This window comes from Canis lupus, chromosome 20 (assembly GCF_011100685.1).
Source record: "Canis lupus familiaris isolate Mischka breed German Shepherd chromosome 20, alternate assembly UU_Cfam_GSD_1.0, whole genome shotgun sequence".
Classification (NCBI taxonomy): domain Eukaryota; kingdom Metazoa; phylum Chordata; class Mammalia; order Carnivora; family Canidae; genus Canis; species Canis lupus.
In genome coordinates this window covers 13,746,846-13,770,189 of record NC_049241.1, presented here as the reverse complement: position 1 = coordinate 13,770,189, position 23,344 = coordinate 13,746,846, and the positions used below count along the sequence as shown (strand labels likewise).

Here is a 23,344-nt window from a genome sequence, read left to right as displayed (position 1 = left end):
GAGATCGCAGATCATTTTGCTTAGGACAAACCTATTTAAGTTAAAAAAAAACAAGTCAATTAAAAGGAAAATATTATATCAATAGCATTATAGGTAATGCACAGATATAGAACAACTGGAAAAGTGGTGTATGAATAACTGAATTTTAGGAAACATTGAGATATATGTGCTGAATGTCCCCAAGAGGTTCTAGAAGCAAAAGCTTCTGCAAGAATACTTCACTTCACAGTGGAAGAACTTTCTAAGATAGTTGAACAAAGATGGACTGGGCCTGGTAAGTCTTCTGCTACTGGAGACATTCCAGCAGAGATTAGCAGACCCGTGCGCAGAAATGGCATAGTGGAGATTCAGTCCACAAATGGATGATTAAACCATGTATCCATTAAGAAGATTCTTTTGAATCACATGAAACTATGCTCCTATGATTAGAAATACTTCTGTTGTGGAAGCTTACAGAACACAAGCAGAAATATTTAGTAAGTGGTTCTTGGGAAAGGTAGTGCGTTCAGTGGAGGACTTGGAGGTTCTCTGCTGGGTTCTGAGAGTCACCTGACCAATTTTCCAGGACCTGCCCCCATCTCTGTCTGCATGCCAATTTCCATTGCATTTCACAGGTTTTGCACTTTCTATTCACTGAATGTTTCCTTTGAGAATAAGGTCCAGATCCGCCACCGCAGTGATTTCCTTTGGGTGTGAACGGTCGAAAGGCACTGGGTAATTAAAGCCCATACGTGCAAACGTGTCTGACTGATGTGCACTCCCTTCTGATTGGTGCCTGATTTGAATAAGAATGCCAAGCTAGCTGAGCTTAGAAAAAGCAAAAGTATTGGGAAGCCTTTCTAAATTCTAAAAAGAAAATGTCAGACCAGGACTGGGTTTTCATCTTCAGCCACACTCCTCCAACTTCCTCTTCCTATACAACACACACTCAAACTGAAGACTTTGGTATTCAGTTCTTGGGAATCCAGAAAGAGCTTCTGCTGGAAAAAAAAAAAAAAAAAAGAAAAGAAAGAAAAAAAAAGCTGACCTGTTGGTCTAACTACTTAATTGTTCCACACAAAATACCTTTTACAGGTTGTCAGAGTAGCTGCCTAAGTGGCATGCTTTTCAGGGAACATGGAAAGCCCCTCGAATACCTCCCTTCTACTGAAATCTCCTTATAGCTCATTATAAAGCAACTGCCCCCAAACAAAGGAAATACCATGACTGAAATTCAAACTGACGTGGAAATGACCGACTTGAACTTTGATCGGAGAATTTAAATTAGAGATATTACCCATCAGGCCCTGTCCTAAGAAATGCTTCACATTGACACTTCCTCTCCCCTACCTATAAAGGAAGTGGTTCATTATTCCCATTTTACACATGAGTAACTTCAGAGTTAGGAAAGGAAAGGGCTTGCCCCAGTTTACACACCTAGAGATTCTGAATCCAACCAGTTGACTCTGAACCTATTATTTTAAACCAAGAAAAATCTATAAATCATCTACATTAGCCTCTTCTTTTTATTTCTCAAAAAATTTTATTTATTTATTTATTTATTTATTTATTTATTTATTTATTTGAGAGAGAGAGAGAACATGTGAGCATGGAGGCAGGAGAGGCGGGGAAGGGGACAGAGAGAGAGAATCCCAAACAGTCTCCATGCCAAGTGCAAGGCCTGATGCGGGGCTCCATCTTACTATCTTGGGATCACAACCTGAGCCAAAATCAAGAGTGAGACATTTAACTGCACCACCCAGGCACCCCTAGCCTTTTCTTTCTAAAAATGAGAAATAGAATTGCAGAAAGTAGAAGTGATATATCCACTATTATGCAGCCAATAAGTGGCAGAGCTGGTGCCCAAGTCCAAGAATTTCAGGAGAATCCAAATTGCAGGCTCTTTCTAAGAAGCAGGTATAATAGGAAGAAGGGCAGACATGTCAAGGTACCTGAAATTAAAGAAGACAGAAAAGAGTGACGCTGAGAACAATTAGCACATACTATTTCCCCTTCACAATTTCACTTTGGTGGCAACGCAGAGTCCTAGAACTGAATTTCTGAGCCTTTACTGTGTGTCAGTCCCTCTCTAAGAGGCAACAACATGGGTTTTGATACCAAAAAAAGACATGGGATAGAGTCCCAGCTGTGCCACATTAGCCATGTGGCCTCAGATAAATGCTTAACTGCATTTATAATGCTACCCAGCTTAACTGCAAGAAAGGCAGAGGTTGGGAGAAGGGAGGCCATCTGCCTCAAATCACACAGCCGGGGTCTGGTGCAATAGAAATTCAAACCTAGGTTTTCTATGACAGGAATTGGTAAAACAATGGAAAAAATAACCATGGTTATGTTATTTTTGTTGTTGTTTGGAAGGTTTTGGTCTTTTTGTTTTTAATCTAAGAAGAAGGAGAGGAAAAGTGAAACAGGTTGCTGGCCTTCTAGGTGCTGAATTCTGGCTGTGACATCCCTGCTAAAATGGGATAGCCCCATAGCCCATTGGCACTGAGACTGTTTCCCTGGCTCTCCCCAGGGGCCCTGTGCTGCTCTCCAACCAGGCCAGCCCTTAGTAAGGAATAGTCTGTCTGGCTTCCCATGGGAAAAGGTACCCTGCTGACCTGGAACAGACAAAAGGGTCACTTGGAGAATGGAGCAATTAGCTGCCCGAGATGAACTGCTGTCATCAGTGACCAGGCCAAAGAACCCTGCCCCTATCCTGACACTGCAGCACTCAGGAGGGGAGGCTGAGAAGGAAAGAGATATTTACTATTTGAAAGCTGACAGTCTAGCAGCTGCTGTTGCCCAAGTTGCCAGGTCCACTGGCTTTGCTACAAGAAGCAACCCCTGTGCTTCCAGGTCTGGCTGGTGTTTGCAGGGAGGGGATTTCCTGTAGGTAACCAGCTGGCTTGGAGAGATGAGTGCATCTCAGGGCCTGGGGCAGCTCTGGACTCTAACACCTTACTACTTCATGCCAGGGCTCCATGTGATGGATTGTAACCATTAATTAGACACGTGGGTGATGCTTAGGGCCCATAACTTCAACCCCCGTTAGGTTTTTGATTTTTTTTTTAATTTTTTTTAATTTATTTATGATAGTCATACAGAGAGAGAGAGAGAGAGAGGCAGAGACACAGGCAGAGGGAGAAGCAGGCTCCGTGCACCGGGAGCCTGACGTGGGATTCGATCCCGGGTCTCCAGGATCGCGCCCTGGGCCAAAAGCAGGCGCCAAACCACTGCGCCACCCAGGGATCCCTTGATTTTTTTTTTTATAAATCAAACTCTTCTGAAACCATCTGTCAGTAAAGGAGGAAGAACCAAGTGACAGGAAGGTAACTAAATGGCAGAGTTCTAGCTCTGAAATCTTAAAGACCTGGGCTTAAATCCCCAGTAACTATCAGTTTGTGTTGCCCCTGGGCCACTTCCCAACTTCTGTAAGACTTTGTTTCCCTGTATGTAAAACGGAAGTAACATTTCTTATTTTTACTAGAATTGCTTTCAGACTACACAAAAAATGTTAGCTATTATCATACTGTATCATAATTCCCCATTCTTACATCTGTTCCCTCCACTAATGGATGTTATGGAAAAATGGAAACTATGACTCCTACGTTCACCTCTTGACTTAAACTGAATTGCCCCAGAAGTAGTCCCCTAGACCAGGATTGAGAACAAGGAGTTCATCTGGAGTTGATGCCAGGAGGCATGGCCAGGAGAACAGGAAAAGAAGGCAAGAATGGGCGAGGGAGCCAATTATAAGAGTATGACTTATCTAGCCAGTTAGTGCTGTGGGCAGCCGAGGCTCCATCCCATTACGAATCTCTGGGAGATCATGCCTCTGAGTCATTCCATTCAAGGAGTGAGGAAACTGTGTTGCTTATTCACCAACTCTTATCCACCTTTGGATGAAGGTAAGAGCTGAGGCGGTGAGGAATCTGGGTTGTTTATCCACAAATTCCCATTTACTGCTGGCTATGGGTTGCTCCCAGGGGGATTAACTCTTTGGGACTCCCCCCTCCCCTGTGTACCTGGTAGAAAGCCCTTTAGCAAAAAGTTGTGGAGCTCACATAGGATACCATCAGCATTTTGCTGCTGTGAGTGCCCACAGGAAAATGGGCAGGGCACCAGCAGTGTCTGCTTCCCCTCTGTTGCCCGGCTTTGAGCACAGTGTCTGATGCATGGCTGGTGCCTGATACATATTGAATGAATGGGAGAAATAGTTACAGATATTGGTAACTATAACATCAGATAGTAAATGTTCAGAATCATAAAAGGGTCAATTAAATTAGCAAGGGAGTTTAAAAGGAGATAACATTTACTTTTATCTGGAAAGTATTGTAAAGGTTTTAAAGAAGAGGTAGCAAGTGAGTGGGTTGTTTAAGGATATTATGAGTTAAATCATATCCCCCAAGAAATTTGTGTAGTGAAATCCTAATACCCAGTACCACAGAATGTGACTATTTTGGTGATAAGATCTTTCAAGAGGTGATTAAGTTAAAATGAGGCCATAAGGCTGGACTCCAAACTATTCTGACTGATGTCCTTAGAAGGAGAGGAAACTTGGATGCAGATATTTACAGAAGAATACAGGAAGACACAGGGGGAATGCAGCCATCCCAAAGCCAAAGACAGAGGCCTGAATCAGATTCCTACCTCCTGGTCCTCAGAAGGAACCAATTTTGCTGACACTTTGATCTTAGAATTCTAACATCTAGAACTGTGGGAAAATATATTTCTGTTGTCTATGTCACCCAGTCTGTGGCACACTGTTATAGTAACCCTAGCAAATTAATATGGAATAAATAGCTCTAAGCTTCTGCAAGATTCTAGCACTTAGCATACTGCTCAGCACATCATGGGGACAAAAAAATTTTATTCCATGATGACTTTGGCCAAGTGGCAAGTGGAGGAAGGGCATTCCAATGAGACAAGTACATCAATAGTGGTATGGAAACCAGTAGGTATGGCAGCTATAAGAAACAGCAAGCTCAGTTTGCCTGGAACATAAGCGCTAATGATATGGTAGTGTGGCATTAATGTTGAAATGGTAGATTGCATTCAGAATGAATCCATGTTAAGAAGTTTGGATCTTATTGAATGGTGTATCAACAATCACAACTTTCTGACCCCTGTTTTGATTCTGGATTTGATCAATGATACATTAGCAAGTGTGATGCAAGTCAGGCCTTGAAAAGCATTAGTGCACTGGTGCTTGCCCTCTCTTACTGCTCTTAGGAACCCTGGGAGCACATATGAGGAAGCCATAGCTAGCCTACTAGAGGAGGAGAGACAGGTGCATTTCAGACATGCCATCCCAGATAAGATTCCTAGACCAAGGAGTCACCTCACTTTCAGACATATGAATGAGGCTCTCCCAGACATTACAGATCAACAGAGCTAACCCAGACAGAAAAACAATCCACAGAATTACAAGAAGTAATACATATTACTTTAGTCCACAGAGTTTTGGCTTCAGCTCACAGTGGAAGCTAACTGATAGAAATGACAGGTTTTTGAAGGTTTTTGGAGGTCTGAAGGGGGCAAAACTAAGGCGATAAGATTAATTGAGAAATAGTGTGCAGGATTTAGAAATCTGTTCGTTCCCTAACAGGAATAGGTAGACCAATCCTTTGCTCTCCCTTCTCTGAATTCCCTTAGCGCTGAGTCCAAGATGGGCCACCCAGTGGGCCCCATACTGGAACCCTTGACTATATTGTGAATTTGCCATCTCTAGCTACTGTTCACAGCCACTGTGAGACCTACTCTTTTAGATCTAAATTTCACAGGCAAGGGGCAAATGTCAGAGGTGAGATTCCAAGGTAATAGAGAAATTGAACTATTATCAAAGGCCAAAACAAGAGGGATCAAAACAAAATAAAATTCACTGCAGCTGACCTATATGGGAAAACAGTTCAGAGCTAGAGTTCAGATCAGGATAGAGAAATGGCTCTCACAACTCTGAGAGTCACAGCCCATGTCTGAGTTGATTGTGGCTATTTGCTTATAATCCCTTGGCCCTGACCCTTTCACCCTTGGAGACAACCAGAGTCACACAGTGTAACTAGAATATAATTTAGATATGTGGAATTATTTTAACTCCAAGGCTATGATAAAAGTCTAGGTAAGAAAGGAGGTAAAAATTGTTGCCTAATATTAGCAATGATACTCTTCTCTCCAACTAGTCTAAGAACTGGATGTATTGTGCCATGCAAACAATTTCAATATAGAGATGGGGGTTCTATAACAGTGCCCTTTGTTTTTGAAGACCACCATACTTACAAATCTACCATAGGAACCCTCCCAACCACTTTATAATGCAGCTCTAGGCTGTGTATTTCTGGTATTTCACAAGTAACTCAATCGGGGTCATGGGAACCATGTGACTTTCCAGAAGGTCAAAGCAAGCCAGCAACAGAACCTAAATTAGAAACCACATCTCCAAATGTCCTTCCTGTATCTTTGTCTACAAGGCCAGCTCTGCCCTTGTAATTCCTCCAAATTAGCTATTCGTAATTTCTTCAAAGATGAGGATGGGGATAATTTGAGAAACTAGGAAAAACTGCTTGCTCTGTTTTCCACTAAATTCCAGGGTACTCTTCAGCATGGCAAACCACATGAGACTTCCACTACAGTACAGAGCAAGGAGATGATGAAAAATTTGGATCTGGTGCTATGAAATTTGCTTTACCTTTTAAAAAATCATAATCCACACTGAGGGGGGCACTTGACAGGATGAGCACTGGGTGTTAAACTATATGTTGGCAAATTGAACTCCAATAAAAAAAATATACAAAAAAATAAAAAGATAAAAAATCATAATCCGCTATAATTATGAAGAACCCAGAAATGATTCTCTGCCCACCCTCACAAGCCCTGCCACACACACATTTTTATAACTTTAAAGGGAACTGATCCTCTGATTACTAGTAAGCAGTGTCTCTGGTGTACATGTTGAGAGTGTTAAGTCTTTGTGTCTCTATGGAACCAATTATCTGCAGATCTGGAAAATTAAGAAGTTGAATTACGTTTCTGTGGATGCATGATCAGATGCTAGACACTAGAGCAGAGTTGAGAGCTATAAAATCCTTTCCAGATATATCCTCATCTAAACACAGGACTTCAACAATTCGCTCTCTTCAGTCACTCAGAATACAGGGCTTCAAGTTTGAGGGAGTATCACATACAAGGCCTATATTTGGTGATCATTCACAAATATTCTCTCACACAGTTTCATGGCGATGTCACACAGACTGTTAAGGGCACATTTCCTTTAAGTGGGTACTATCTGGTGTCTGATTGGAAAGCTGCTCAGTTATCTAATTGATTTCATATTCCATTTTCAGTGAGATTGATAGGTTTTTGATTCTAAGACAAATAAGCTCCAATTGTCATATAACAGATGAATAGTAGTAGCACAGGCTTAGGAGAAAGGGAACAATATCACTAAATATTGTCATTAATAATAGCAGTATTAAATATCATTGCCAATAGTGTTATAAATAATAATACCGAATAACATCTATTGAGCTCTTACCAAGTACCCGTGCCAAAATATCAGCTCCATCACTTTCTGTCATTTTGACCCTTGAAAGTTACAGTATTAGTTTCCCAGGGCTGCCATAACACAGTTCCAAAAACTAGATGGCTAAAACAACAGAAATTTATTGTCTGGCAGTTCTGGAGGCTACAAGTCTGAAATCAAGGTGTTGGCAGGGCCATGCTCTCTCTGCTGGCCTGAGGGGAGAATCCTTCCTGGCCTCAATCTTTGATTATTTGCTGCCAACCTTTGGCACACAGTGCCTTCTAGATGCATCACTCCAGTCACACAGTCGCTTTTTTTTTCCTGTGTGTCTCCATCTCTGTGTCCAAACTTACCTTTTTTTTTTTAAGATTCTTTTATTTTTTAAAAAAGATTTTATTTATTTATTCATGAGAGACACAGAGGGGGTGGGGGATAGAGAGAGGCAGAGACACAGATAGAGGGAGAAGCAGGCTCCATGCAGGGAGCCTGATGTGGGACTCGATCCCGGGACTCCAGGACCACACCCTGGGCTGAAGGCAGGCACTAAACCACTAAGCCATCCAGGGATCCCCCAAACTTCCCTTTTTTATAAAGACACAGTCATACTGGATTAAAGCCCACCCTAATCACCTCATTTTAACGTGATTAACTCTGTAAAGACCCCATTTACTAATAAGATCACATTTTGTGATACTAATAATTAGGACTTTAACATATCTTTATGCGGGAGGATACATTTCGCCCATAACAATTATCTAACCTCTCTCCCAACATCACTTCCCCTTTATAGAATGAGAATACAGGGAATATTGACCTCACAGGGCTGCTGAGAGGATGTAATGAGATAATGTATGTAAAGTGTTTAGCATAATGCCTGGCACATAGCTGGAAGACAGTAACTGTAAGCTATTATTATCATGAAAGTGGGGATATGGATCCTTAAAACTCAGTTTATTTTGCTTGGCTTCACGGAAGAGAAGCCCATGCTGGTAATATTTTCCTCCCACTCTAAAGGGCATGATGATTTTTCTTAACAGTATAAGTTGATTTTTACATGTTGTATTTTACCAAGGAACTATATGTTTAAAAAAATCTGCTTTTTATTTGAATATTGCCATCTATTCATACTATGATAAAATCACTTTGAATAAATACCTGTTCCCAGCAAGTAAATAAATCTTAAAGGTTAAAAACCTGATCAATTGTTAAAAGGTTAGTGAATGCTCCTTCTAGATTACCTCTAAAGTAAAAGAAATAAAGCATCTGAAATGTAATATTAAGGACTTCCATCCCCTCAACCATGCTAATGTAAGTAAAATATGTTGCAGATATTGAGAAAAATAATTATACACTGAAAAGAACGTGACTTTTAGATTCATGCATATGTGGGCTCAGCTTATAACTCGCCTGCTTATGGCTCTGTGACCAGGGGGAAGTTAATGAACACTTTTCATTCTTGGTTTCATTATCCATGAAATGAGAATAATAATACTCCCTCAAAAGTGAGACAGTCTAACCACTGACAGATGAATGGATAAACAAAATATGAATTATACACACAATGGAATATTATTTAGCCTTTAAAAAGAAGGCAGGGGTTCCTGGGTGGCTCAGTTGGTTAAGCGCCTGCCTTTGGCTCAGGTCAGGATCCCAGGGTCCTGGGGTGGAGCCCTATATTGGGCTCTCTGCTCAGCCAGGAGCCTGCTTCTTCCTCTGCCGTACACCCTGCTTGTGCTCTCTCATTTATGCTCCCTTTCTTTCAACTAAATGAGTAAAATTTAAAAGAAAAGAAAAGAAAAAAAGAAAAAGAAGGCACATCCATGCTATAATATGGTTGAGACTTAAGGATAAGACAAGCGAAGTAAGACAATCACAGAAAGACAATATTGTATGATTCCACTTATATGAGGTACCTAGAATAATCAAATTCATAGAGACAGAAAGTAGAATGGTGGATGCCAGGGGCTGGAGTATGGGAAAAGGGGAGTTTGTGTTTCATTGCTACAGAGTTTCAGTTTTACAAGATGAAAAGAGTTATGGAGATGGATGGTGGTGATGGTTATACAACAAAGTAAATATATTTAATGCATTGAAATGTACACTAAAAAATAGTAAAGATGATGATTTTGATTCTGTGCATATTTTACTATAATTTTTTAAGTTAAAAAAAGTTAGCCTAAGGAAAGCCCCTAATTAGTGTCTGGCCTGTAACAGGTAACAGCTAGACATATACCATCATTAATATTCTCTTTCTGCCCAGCACCAATACTTACAAAAAGAATTGGAATGTGCACATAGCAAAGCATTCAAAGCAAAAGACTGCAGATAACCCACCCACCCTTGATTTTGAAATAAAACTAATAAAGTAGGGGAATGATATTGGATCAGGAGGAAAGAAAACTAGTGCATATGCTGCTACTATCTACTTCCGTGATTGTGAGCAAGTCACTCAGCTTCCTTGGACATATCTACTCATGTATCAAATAAGGGGGTTGAACTAGATGATCCATATTAAATCCTAGGCCTTGGAGGTATTCATTACATAAGTAAAGAGGGTCATAGCTTAGCATGCCATTATGTCCTCTTTACCCAAAAAGTACAAGAGGGAATAAATAGGAAATTAATAAGTAGTAAGGAAATAAATATTATTTATCATGCTAGGATGATAAATTGGTCAAAGGGAGGTAAATAGATTTAAAATCAGACTGAAGGGATCCCTGGGTGGCGCAATGGTTTGGCGCCTGCCTTTGGCCCAGGGCGCGATCCTGGAGACCCGGGATCGAATCCCACATCGGGCTTCCGGTGCATGGAGCCTGCTTTTCCCTCTGCCTGTGTCTCTGCCTCTCTCTCTCTCTGTGTGTGTGTGACTATTGTAGATAAATAAAAAAAATTAAAAAATTAAAAAATTAAAATAAAATAAAATCAGACTGAAATGAGCAATTAGTAGCAAAATGGAAACCTATTCAAATATTATTGTATTTAAAATCATATAGTTTTGCAACATAAAAAACTTCTAGAAATCTTTTGCACAACAATGTACATGTAGTTAACACTATTGTACTGTGCACTTAAAAATGATTAAGATGGTCTTTTTTGTTATGTGTTTTTTTACCACAATAATAAGTAAATAAATAAATAAATACACACAGACACACACATTCAAACCTTTCTTTTCTTTAACCTCACTTTTCAGAAATAATACCAATGGTTTGTGAATCACTTTAGAAAGCAAATCCATTCTTCAAAAACGTTTTATGGAAAAATAACTGTAAAAAAAAAAAACAGGAACTGAAAATAAAGTAGTAGATGGGGGACACTAAACCCCCTTTGCCCCTGGGACTGCCCCTCTACCCTGGAGTCTTCCGAGGATGGCTCCTGCTTTAGTAGGTGAGTTTGAAAATCAATGCTATGTACTCTATAAAGAAATGTAAATGCCCTCTCAGTGCATTCAATTGGGAATTAATCAATAATGGTAGAGCTTTACTAGTCCAAGCCCTGCAATCCATCTAACCATTTATTGTAAGTAATGTTTAAGTGGATCTTAGAGAAAGTATTTCCATCTATTTTCAGGAAGAGAGTTTATAGATATAATAGGGGGAAAACAAGCATTAGTTCCTGGTGCCTTCCACCAAACTCAGAGTTTAGCACATGCTCAATAAAGATATGTATAAGTGATTGCATTCTTCAAGAGACTCATCCTCCAGCAAAGGCATAGCAGGAAAAGAAGTATTTCATTCATTTATTCATCCATCCATTCATTCAAAAACATTTCCTTATCATCAACTGTATTCCAGGCAATTGTTAAGCCCCGCAGAGAAAACATGAATCAGCCACAGTGTCTATACTCAGGAAGTTCACTGACTGGTATAACAGGCATGTTTCAACAGGGCATTGTAAATAACTGCAGACAATGTGAAGAGAATTAAGCACAGAATATATGGCAGTACTGAACCACCGGTGAGGGAGCCAAGGAAGGTTTCTTGCAGAAGTAAAGACAGTTAGCAGGCCATGATGGGGGAAAGGCATACCAGGCAAGCAGAAAGTATGAGCACATATGAGAAACAGTTTGGGAGCACAGAATGTAGGAAGGAGGAATGAGAGGCAAGAAGCTAAAAACAGGGTTGTGGAGAGTTATGTGTATGGGTAGGATTTACCTACATTTTCCTGCCTTGTCTTTGCCTATCCCCTTTTGTCACATCCTGGGGAACCTCTAAGTGACACTTCAGTGGAACCTTAGAAGTCTATAGTCATAGTTCACTTGTAGTCCATGAAGTAAGCAGGGAGAAAGATGAAAGAAGAAGGCTAAGAGGAAAAAGCAATAATATTTTACCTTCTCAATGGAAGCCACCATAAAAAAAATCACAACATGGCTTTTACCCATAGAAGAAAATAGTGAGGTTGCTTGTGGAGAAAAATGAGTCTTTTGATAGCCTTCTGAGAGTCACAAACCTTTGGAATGACCAGAAGGCACTGTGCAGAAAGGGATCAGTTAGGGACACCTATTCCTCCAACCCCTCAGGACCAAGCTACATACAGATGCTGGGGTTCCTGGGTTGATGTACCCAGAATCAGGTAGGCCCGACCCACAAATGTACTTCAGCTCTAAACTTTTGCCTTCTTGGGACATTCCATTTCTCAGCTCTGTTTAATGAAAAAGTTCATTTCTGGAGCACTTGGGTGGCTCAGTCGATTAAGCATCTGACTTCAGCTCAGGGTCCTGGGATGGAGCCCAGGGTTAGGCTTCCCATTCAGCAGGGAGTCTGCTTGTTCCACCTCCCCTTGCTCATTCTTTCTCTCTCTCTCAAATAAATAAATAAAATCTTAAAAAAGAGAAAACATTCACTTCTGATCCTATTTTCTTACCAAATATTAGAAAACTCAGGCATCGTTTCTCTGTAGGCCAATGTGAACACCTGAAAAACTCTCCTATGGGGGGGTGCTCTTTAGAATTTGAGTCAGAATGCTGACTGTAAGAAAGAGACTTCCTGATATCACTTTTCTTTCCTATATGAACAGCCACTAGATAAACATCAGACAAGCAAAGAAAATGAAAATGCTGACCTAGGGCAGACTTGAATTAAAATCTGATAGTAAAGGCCTCAGAATTCTCACTACTGTTTCTAAGAATATTTTCAGTTTTAAAATCTTTTAGTTGATAAAAATCAAAGCAGTGCCTTATTCCATGTGTTCCAGACTAGATGCATTGATGTCATGTCAAAGCACACACACCTCAGAAACTCAATAGTCCCATTTGCTAGATGCAGACCACAGCCTACTAGGAGAGGATGAATTTCAGAAACAATGAAAACTTAAAGAAACTATCCTTTTGGAGCTTCCAAATCAACACTCTAGAATCTGAATTATATTGCAATCAGGGAAAATCAAACATTCTTCTTCATTGCTCAAAGTACTAACATTTCCCTTGAGATTGGATTCTCAATTTCTATTTATTAAAGGAAGAAAATAATATTGAAATCTTACAGTCTCCTGTTTTCCCTCCTTTTTCATTGTTCTGAATAGCAAAGCACTATATTATTCAGGACAAAGTTTTGTATACATTAAACATTTTTGTGACTAAGATTTTTATGTAACTGATCCTTAAGGAGAAAGACTTAAGTAATTTTGGTACTGAGACTCAAGAAAGGTGTTTCCTCATCTTCTGTAAAACTGCAAACAAACTCGTTTGATAAAAATAAGAGAGACATGGTCAAAGTTTGAAAATAAAAGTTTTAAGCCTTAGACTGAAAAGCAAACGATGACAGATCCACAATTCTATGAATTGTGCAACAACTCATTTTAGGAAAAAAAAAAAGGACCTTTAAAAAAAAATTAGGACCTATCTTTTAGAGCAGTTTTAGGTTCATAGCAAAATTGAGCAGGAACTACAGAGTTCTCAAATACTCCCTGTTCTTATACATGCATAGCTTCCCAACTCTGATGATCCCTGACAAGATAGCTATATTTGTTACAATCAGTGAATCTACATTGACATCTACATTGACATCATTATCACCCAAAGTTTACATTAGAATTCCTTCTTGGTGTTATACATTCTATGGGTTTTGATATATCCACCATTATAGTATCATACAGAGCAATTTCACTGCACTAAAAATCTTCTGTGTTCTCCTATTCATCCCTCCATCCCCTCACCCTCTGGACAACCACTGATCCTTTAATGTTCCATAGTTTTGCCTTTTCCAGAAAGCCATCTAGTTGGAATCATATAGTTTGTAGTCTTTTCAGATTTGCCTTCTATCACTTAGTAATATGCATCTAAGTTTCCTCCATGTCTTTTCATCATTTGTTTGTTCGTTTCTTTAGTCCAAAATAATATTCCATTCCCTGGATGTATCACAGGATGTATCCATTCACCTAAGGAAGGACATCTTGGTTGACTCCAAATTCAACAATTCATTTTTAAACTCCATCTTTAAAGAGTAACCATCTGAGATCAATTAGTATATTTATTTCCTTGTTGAATTTCAAAGGCCAATTCAGCCAAACTCTTAATTAATGCATGAATTTCCTTCAACAGCAAACCCAAACTTTGGGTGACTTTGCTTGTGTCCTCTTCTAACAAATAACTCACCATTCCCATAAGGTAGCCCATTGCATTACAGGATATCTGTAATTATTACTAGACAGTTCTTCCTAATGCTAGACTTTTCCTACACATCTCAAAATCAGGTTTTCAATGTACATTTCCAAATGTATTTTTTCAATTAAAATCTCAGTATCAAAAAAAAAAAATCTCAGTATCTTTTCTATTGTTTAAAGGGGGAAAAGTAAGAATTGTTGGTTTTGTTATTTTTTTCAACTACTTTTTGCAATTTATGTATTTATTTTTACTTTTGCAATTTAATCTCTTAAAATATTTACAACAATCAGAGTTCACTCTCACAACACCATTTTGAGTCTCCCACATCATTCTGGCTATTCTCCTTTGGACATGCTTTTTTTTTTTTAATCTATACTTTTTCTTCAGAATTGGGCACAGTCTTCCATGAGTAATCGGATGAATGCAGAGGAGAGGGAAACAATTATCTCTCATGTGGAGTATATACATTCCAATTACTGCCACACTACTCTGAGACCACATTAAACCTACAGTTAATTAAAACTCGATCCTTCCCCATCTGCTCTACCTGCCTCCTCACTTCTTCATCATATTTTCCCTCTTAAATTTCAGCCTGTTACATTTGGTTGTCAAGATAATTTTAGAAATATTATCTATCTATCCAAAGCCTTCACCCTTTTTTATGGTATTTGGGATTCTGATCAATTGTATTTAATTCATTCACTTATTCATCATTCAAACATTATGTATTAAGCATCAATTATGGCGTCACATTTAGGCGAGGCCTGGGTATACAGAGCAAACACTAGTGCCTATTCTTTTTTTTTTTTTTAATTTATTTATTCAGAGAGAGAGAGAGACTGAGAGGCAGAGACACAGGCAGAGGGAGAAGCGGACTCCATGCAGGGAGCCCGACGCGGGACTCAATCCTGGGTCTCCAGGATCAGACCCCGGGCTGCAGGCGGCGCTAAACCGCTGCGCCACGGGGGGTGCCCACACTAGTGCCTATTCTTAAGAAATATATGGTGGAGGAGGAATGACAGATTATAACTGATCAGACTAATGAATGTGTAATTACAAACTAATATAACTGCTCTGAAATTTTAAAGTACAATTTTATTAGTGATTATAACCAAGTAATCTAATGTGGATATAGGTAGGGAAGTGGTAAGAAAAGGCTTCCCGAGAGAAGTGACAATCGAGCTGAGACCTATAGGACAAGTAGAAGTTAACTATTAAAGAAGTAAAGAAAGGAAGAAGTAAAGGTCTGGAAGAACATTCTAGTCAGAGGAAAGGTCCTGGAGGAGAAGGAAGCATATCATGGTTCAATATCTGAACAGAGGCCAAGGTATCTAGAATAAATAGTAGCAGTCACGGGAGAGTCATGTAAGGTGATGCTACAGATGCAGGCAGGGCATGTAAGGTTTTTGCACACTGGATAAATGATCTAGCTCTACTATAATATCCTACAAAGAGTCTGTCTGGAGCAGACTCCACTACTGTGAATTTTAGCTTCATTTTCTCAAATTTTCAGAGCCCTCCCCATTAGTCAAGTTCAAACCCTTTAACTTGCCATAAACAGTCCCCAAAATTTGATTTTCCTTTTCAAATGTGTCTCTGATGAGTTCTTTTTTTTTTTAACACTTTATTTGTTTATTCACGAGAGACACACAGAGAGAGAGGTAAAGACACAGGTAGAGGGAGAAGCAGGCTCCATGCAGGGAACCTGATGTGGGACTCTATCCCGGGACTCCAAGATCACATCCTGGGCTGAAGGCAGGCGCTAAACCACTGAGCCACCCAGGGATCCCTCTGATGAGTTCTTGATGTGAAACTTGTGCTGCTGCAGAAATAAGTAGTACATTTCCCCACCCCTCAGCCTTCACCTGAAACATTCTGCCTCTCTGTTCCAGCCTCATTTATGGTCCATAAGATGGATACGTGGTCAAATGCACAACCACTTACCATTTCCTCAGATACTGACTCTGTTTCCTCAGTGAGACTACAATTTCCCAGGGGGCAAGAAATATTTTTGTTACTTGTTTCGAATGCTACAAAGCTCCTATACAACTTCCACACACAATAAATAGCTAATTCATGTTTATAGATTATATAAGTAGCCTCCTCTAAGAACTCCCTACTGAATAAGTTTCCATGGTTTAGCTACCACTTTGTTGTGCATAGTAGGCACATCAGTAATGCCTCATTCTTATGAGATGCAGTTTCCTTAGAATATATGCTGTGGAATCTTCTGTATTAGGAGTTTTTATACAATGGAGAAACCAAATTGTGGCATATGTATTTCTCTTCCTTAATGTTTTAGGACAACATTTTCCAATGTGCTCCACACTACTGAGTGGCATCCAAAAAAAAGTTAGTTGAAAAGATGTTCCTTGGCCATATATGTTTGGGAATATTAGATTATGTGTGAATTCAATTTGTAGAACTTCTCAGAGTATTAATCTATTAGTGAGCATTTTGATTATCCAAGAGACATTAATCATTAATTCATTCCTTTAACAAATATTAAGAAATTACCATATGCCAGGTAACATGGCAACAGAGGTATGCCACCAAATATTTAAAAACCAGATCTCTAAAGAAAAAAGAAACACCAAACACCCCAACTTGTAGTATTTGATAATTTCTATAATGTACACACCCGCACGTGGTTGATTTTTCAGCCATCGAGGTCACGTCACTGAACTAGAAGTAGCGACAAAATGCACACAGCCCTTTTCCAGCCAGTTCAAGTTGACTTCAGCACACTAGGTGTAAATCAATGATGAATAAAGTAGTTACGGTGTCTACGCTTACAGAACTTACAGTCTAGTGTGGGCAAAAGAAAATAAACAAGTTAATAAGCCAATATATAAGGCTGAATTGTAAGAGGGATGGCCAAGGGAAGAAAAACAGAGCTCCATTGGAAAGAGAGCATCACTGGGATCTGGGGAGATGGTCACAAGAGTCCTCCTCAAAGAAAAGATGTTCTAGCTGAGTACAACATTATGAGAAGAAGCTTGTCAGAGAAGAAGGAAAGGGAACAACATTTCAGGTGAGAGAAACAGCATGTGCAAAAACAGAAGCCTGCAAAGGATATGGCTATTTTAAAGGATTTAAGAGGCCATTGTATCTGGACAGAGTGAATAAGAGAGAATGGAAAGAAATAAAGTTGCAAAGGTAAGTGGGATCTAGATGCATGGCCTTGACCTCCTGCCAGGGAGTATGGATTTTAAGAGGCAGAAGGAGGGGGGCACCTGGCTGGCTCTGTCAAAAGACTCTGTGACTCTTGATCTTGGGCTCATGAGTTTGAAACCATGTTGGGTATAGAGATTACTTAAATAAATAAAACTTAAAAAAAAAAAAGAGGCAGAATGAAGCATTTGAAGATTATTTTTGTTTTATTTAAGGAGGAAGTGGAATATTCTTAAAAGCTCACATTTGATTGCTGTGTGAAGAATGGCCCAGAGCATTTCCCACACATACTTGACATGGAGCCCTGCTTCATCTAAGGATCTTTATCAAATATGACCCTCACAGTACATCTTGGAAAATATTATATTAGAAGTTTTAAAGAAGCATGTAATTAGTTAACATTATTTTTCAACTTCTCACAACAAGAAACAAATAGTTAAGTGTGATTAATAGAAGTTTCTCTATTGCTACTCCCTACCAAACCATCCTAGCCTTTTCCAATATGCTCAGGACAATCTCCAGTGTTTGTACATGTGATGAAAATGAAAACAGCTAAAAAAAATCTGAAGTGAAAGACTTAGAGATACTGTGAGATCCAGCTCAGGTAACATAGGCTGTTGATGGTTATGCACAAAATCTGGTTGTTTTTATGAAAATAGATTAAACTCATTCTAAAGCAGAGCTGTCTGATAGAATGTTCTGCAATGATGGGAAGTCCTATATCTGTACTGTCCAGGATTGTCATCTCTAGTCAGATGTGTCTAGTAAGCATTTGAGATGTTGGTAATGTGACTGAGCCCTGAATTTAAAATTTTATGTAATTTCAGTTCATTTAAATTAAATTTAAATAGCCACATATAGCTTTGGCTGCCATAATGGATGCCATAATTCTAGAAGATACTAATGGTAAAATAAAAAGTGGTGATTTCCCTCCATTCATAGCTAAATGAAACCCCTGCTTACAAATCAACTTAGTCTCACAGGAGAGCAGTAATACGCTAAAGGCATTTCAAAGGTCACTTTGCAATTTAGTCTTCCATTGTGATTTTTTGCCTTTTTTTTTTCTATTCAAAGCCATATATACACAGGAGAACTTGTTAATGTCTCTAAATAATAGATTAGAGTTATTTATGACTGTGCTCGCATACTCATTTTCTCCTAAAAATATCACCACATTTTAGACATAAAGGCTTCCTCTCTGATGGAAGAAAAAAGTTGGAAAGCAGTAGAGAACAAAATAGTCTTGTGACTTTGTTTTGTCGATATGTAGCTGCAACCAACCAATCAACACAGCAACTATTACCCACTGCTCCTATTTTTCATGTCAGCACTCAGAGTTCTTTTAAATCTCCTTTAAGCTCCCAAGCACTTTTAAATTACATCATACCAAGTCAACAGATGAGAAAAATGGCTAGGAATACATGGTCCATTAAAAATTCCCAACTGGCCTTCTTATGACAAGGTGTTTCTCAAAACATTCTGTTATTTTGCAAGATAAATCTTTCTTATTGATTTTACTCTTTAACACCCCTATCATGAAGAATTGGGTTGTAAATGGTCCAACACATGGGGTTGCAACTTGTTGTTTAAACGCTGCTGCCTGTCATTTTCTAGGAAGGCTTGCTTTCCTTCTTTATTCCTTCATTTTTGTACTTCCTTCCTTCATCTGTTCAACAAACCTCTCCTAAGAACTTACTAGGTGCCTGGTACTATAGCAGGGGCTGCAGATATGGCAGTTATGACAGAGAGGGTCTCCACAATCATGGAGCAATGGAATGCTACCAGACACAAAACAGCATGCTGCACAGCATGAGGAGGTCTATAAACAGAGAGGTTTGTGGAACAGATCAAAATTCACGTCTGTAAGAAGAAAGAGGAAATGAAGAGATGGCTCAGAGGATCAACATACTGGGCTTGAATTTCATCCAGAAAGTCTGCCTTTGTAAAAGAAAAAGAAAACTAGGATCATCTTCAAGGGCTACAGAAAAAATCATTTGAAATTATGGAAAACAGCATCAAGGCAAATCTTGCTCCATCATTAAATAAAACATGTATGAATGTAAAAACAGACAAAATCTCTTTCAGGGGACTTACAGTTTAAAATCAATATGTGGACCATTCAAGTTTCCTTATTGCTGACCAAACAGTCCGAAATCCTTAGCCAGGTATTCAAAAGCCTCCAAAATTTAGCTCCATTTGACCTTCTCCAAATTTGCATCTCCCTGCTTCTCTCAGGAATCCTCCATTACAGATGGATATCCTGAAATGTTTGGAGGTTGCTTACTTCTGTTCCTTTGCTTGCCTCAAATTTTTAGCAATTCTTCACAGCTTAATTTAAGTCTTATCTCCTGCATGGAGCATTGTCTGACCACCTCAACTTCTAAAGAATACTCTCTTTCTCCTCAGAACTAGTAAGACACCTCATGTAAATAATCGTTTTTAGGCAATGACAATTAATTACTTTGCAGTTACCAAATTTATTAGGTATATCTAAATCATAAGATCAATGTACCTTATATTTTGCTTTGCACTAGTCAAACATTTGTGTATACATTTAATGTGTAAAGTATTTTTTTCAAACCTCATCTCATTAAATGTGTTCCTCCCTACAATCTAATTAGGTAAGTATTTTCTTCACCTGTGCACAATGGTAAAAACCGAGGCCCAGGAAAGGAAGCCAATTCACCCAAGGTTGCACAGCTAGTAAGATATAGCTGAGTTTAAAATAAGGACTCTTGACTCTAAAATTAGTGTTCTTTCTCCATAACAGTGAAGAGGTTTTTTTAAATACAGGACCCTTGTTAAATACGACTCTATGTGTGCCAGACAGTCTTGATCACATAGTAGGTATTTAGTGGGTCTGTGTGAAAAGAGTAATGGATTTCTGATTAATGAATAAAATGAAGCCTCTTTCAAAATAAGCTTCATCAAATGCAAAAGAAGCAGGAATGGGGATTCGTTTTTTTTTTTTTTTTTTTTTTTTTTTGTAATGCCATCATGGTAATTTTGGGATTTAAAAAAACAGCGACAAAAAGAATTACCCGTGATTATGGCCATGGTTGCTCCAAATACATCTGAGTCACCTAACCTTTGGATCTGCTTTTTCCTAATGGTTTCAGGCCAAATCACCCAATCTTTTATGGTATAACAGCTCCTCCATAAATGGAGACAGAACAGAACAAATTACTAATACTCAAGCGGATGCAGAAACCACCCCGATGGATAATTTCAATGTTAATGCAAAAATATTTAAAAGAGCTACAGAATGTCACATAGAGGATTAGTAATACAAAAGAAATACAAGGCATTTATTTTTGAAAAAGTGATTTTTTTTTCTGTGTATCACTTGTACATTTTAAATAGAGTTTCTACAGCTTACATATGAATGCTATTTTCTAAGTAAAAGGTAGCTTGAATTGTAGGTAAGTGTACTTCTTAAGGTTATGCATGCTTAATCATATTAGCCTGCATATTCCAAATATGTCCTATGTGCTACGCACTGTGAGGGAACTTCTTTAATCCTCACAACAACCTTGTAAGCTACATGTTGTTAGTCATCCCACTGAGAAAGTATGTGGGTTTTCCATATGAAGCAATTCTGGCACTAACTACCCAGCATTAATACATACCCCACAGGTCAAGGGCTCAGTCCTACTTCAGATGCCAATCATAAGTAGTGTACCTCCAGGTAATTCAAACTCCTTCCAACTCGGCTACAAATGGGAAGTTCCCATGACTCCCTCCTTCTGTTTCTATTGTTTGCTAAAGCAGCTCACAGAACCCAGGAAAACAGTTTACTTACTACTGCTGATTTACTACAAAGAATATTTTAAAGGATAAAAAAGAACAGCCAGATGATGAGGTACAAAGGGTGAAGTTTGGAAGGGTTCTGAGCACAGAAGCCCGAGACCCCATGGAGCTGGGAATGGGCTGCCCTCCTAGTACCTGAGCCTTATACTCGGAATTTTTACAGAGGCGTCATCATGCAGGCATGATCAATTGTTAACTCCATTTCAGCCTCTCTTGCCACTCCATAGAATGGGGGGTGGGGTGGGAGCGAGGTGGGGGACTGAAAAGCCCAAGCTTCTAATCATAGCTTAGTCTTTCTGGTAACCAACCCCTGTCTAGAAGCTCACCAAGAATCACAACATTAGAACAAAAGATCTTCATGTCAATCATCCAGGGAATTCCAAGGAATTTAGGAGCTCCATGTCAGGAACGGGGTAGACAGCAGACACACACCCACACACACTTCTTATTATTTCAAAGGCAGAAGAATCCCCCACACTGACTATGGATCAGTTAAATGTAAGATTATACAAGAACTGGAACAAAGATTATATCATTTCTGTATGGTTAGGGGGATAGTTTTTTTTAAGTAGGCTCCACACTCAGCATGGAGCCAAATGTAGGGCTTGAACTCACAACCCTGAGACCAAGACCTGACTGAGATTAAGAGTCAGACAGTTTAACCAACTGAGCCGCTCAGGAGCCCCCAGATTTTTTCAAAATGGAGAATACTTAGAAAATCACATTTAAGGAAGACCAAGGGACAGAATAGCCAAATTGGAAAAATTAATATAAACTCCATTTCCTAAAAGGAAATACTTTCTTTTTTTCAGTTTTTTTTTTTCTCTAAAAATGACCAAACAGCATCAGCAGCACTTTGACCTCGTCACCTCTTTATGTGGATCTCTGGGTCCCAGACATTAGTTTTCAATATGTTTCTTCTAAAAGGAAACCTGGGATTCTCAGAGGGCAACTGATTCCCTGCTTTGGGATTGAGTCACATCTGGAGAGCCAGAGCATGTGCTAAAGACTACTGGTGCTCTTGAGGACATCAGGACAAAGGGCCAGCTTACAGAGACTCATACTGACCAAGTTAAGACTGTTGAAGAATCAAGAAAAGAACAACAGGGGTACCTAGGTGGCTCAATCAGTTAAGGGTCTGTCTGCCTTTGGCTCAGGTCATGATCCCAAAGTCCTGGAATTCAGCCCCACATTGAGCTCCCTGCCCAGCAGAGAGTCTGTTTGTCCTTCTCCCTCTGCTCCTTCCCTCTGTTCATGCTTTTTCTGAAATAAATAAATAAATAAAATCTTTAAAAATAATAATAATTATATAATTAAATTGAACAAGTCTGAGTCAATGAAAGGTCATGATTCTACCCTGATAACAGATAGGAAATGTTATAACAAAGTAAATGAAAAGGTAGTTCTAATGCAAAAACTGACTACAAATATATATATTTGCCTTTTGATTGATTATAATAATTAAAAGAGATTATATGTAGGCATGTTGCTCCTACATATTCTTCTGTACATCTGTTCATAAGGTGCAGATACGTACCTGATGTCTAAGTAGAGGAGTAATTATAAGTCAGCTAAGTAGTTGCAAGGAACTTTGGAACTAAATCTTCAAATAGAAAAAAAAATGATTATGGTCACAAATAATAATCAGGTGAAATGAGGTTTAAATCAGTAGTCACATTCAATGCTCAAAGAGAAAGAGGGTTCAACAGAGAATTTTGAGGTGATTGGTTAGCCAAATGTTCTCAGAAAGCTAGATGGCCCTACTAATTATATTAAATACTAATGAGGTGTATATAAGCTATTAATAATACTTATAGGACAGGGTAATGTATAATCATTTACAGCATAATTGATGATATAGTGCTGGCCATGCAAAACTTAAGGAATGCCTCATTCCGGGGAAAAACCACAAACTGCAAATGTCTACAACTATGTGAAAGATGCAGAATTCAAATCATACCACTAATGTAACAACAGTATAGTTTCATAAAGGTACCCTACCAAATGATCAGTAGCTCTGGTACAAATCAATTTGGGACAAGCAGTCAGTCCCATTCACACGTCAGAAATTAGCTTGTTGATAATCCAGATCCTAGAACTAAGATGATGTGAGAAGATACTGGAGTTGTTTTGGTTCCAGGGGATTTTTTTTTGGAACGATCAAACACCTTGTAATCCTAGAAGATGACAATATAGACTCTACTATAATTTTAAGTTAAATTAAAACAAGTATTGTTGTAATCATACAAAGGTATTTAAAA

The 23,344-nt window shown here is 38.9% G+C and overlaps 2 long non-coding RNA genes across 4 annotated transcripts in view; one reads left to right on the top strand and one right to left on the bottom strand.

The window, feature by feature from the left end:
• LOC111091259 overlaps positions 1–23,344 on the top strand; it is an 85,321-nt gene that overhangs the window by 41,769 nt on the left and 20,208 nt on the right. The gene's annotated exons all lie outside the window — the stretch shown is intronic.
• The window catches only part of LOC102152871, a 79,609-nt gene that overhangs the window by 44,492 nt on the left and 11,773 nt on the right, over positions 1–23,344 (bottom strand). The window contains exons 4-5 of one of the 2 annotated variants that reach the window (XR_005374679.1): positions 23,085–23,260; positions 22,617–22,686 (exon numbers count right to left, since the gene is read on the bottom strand). The exons of the other annotated variant lie outside the window; for it this stretch is intronic. This is a non-coding gene — a long non-coding RNA (uncharacterized LOC102152871). Of the gene's footprint in view, positions 1–22,616; positions 22,687–23,084; positions 23,261–23,344 lie in introns of those variants that run through there. 2 annotated transcript variants of the gene reach the window in all.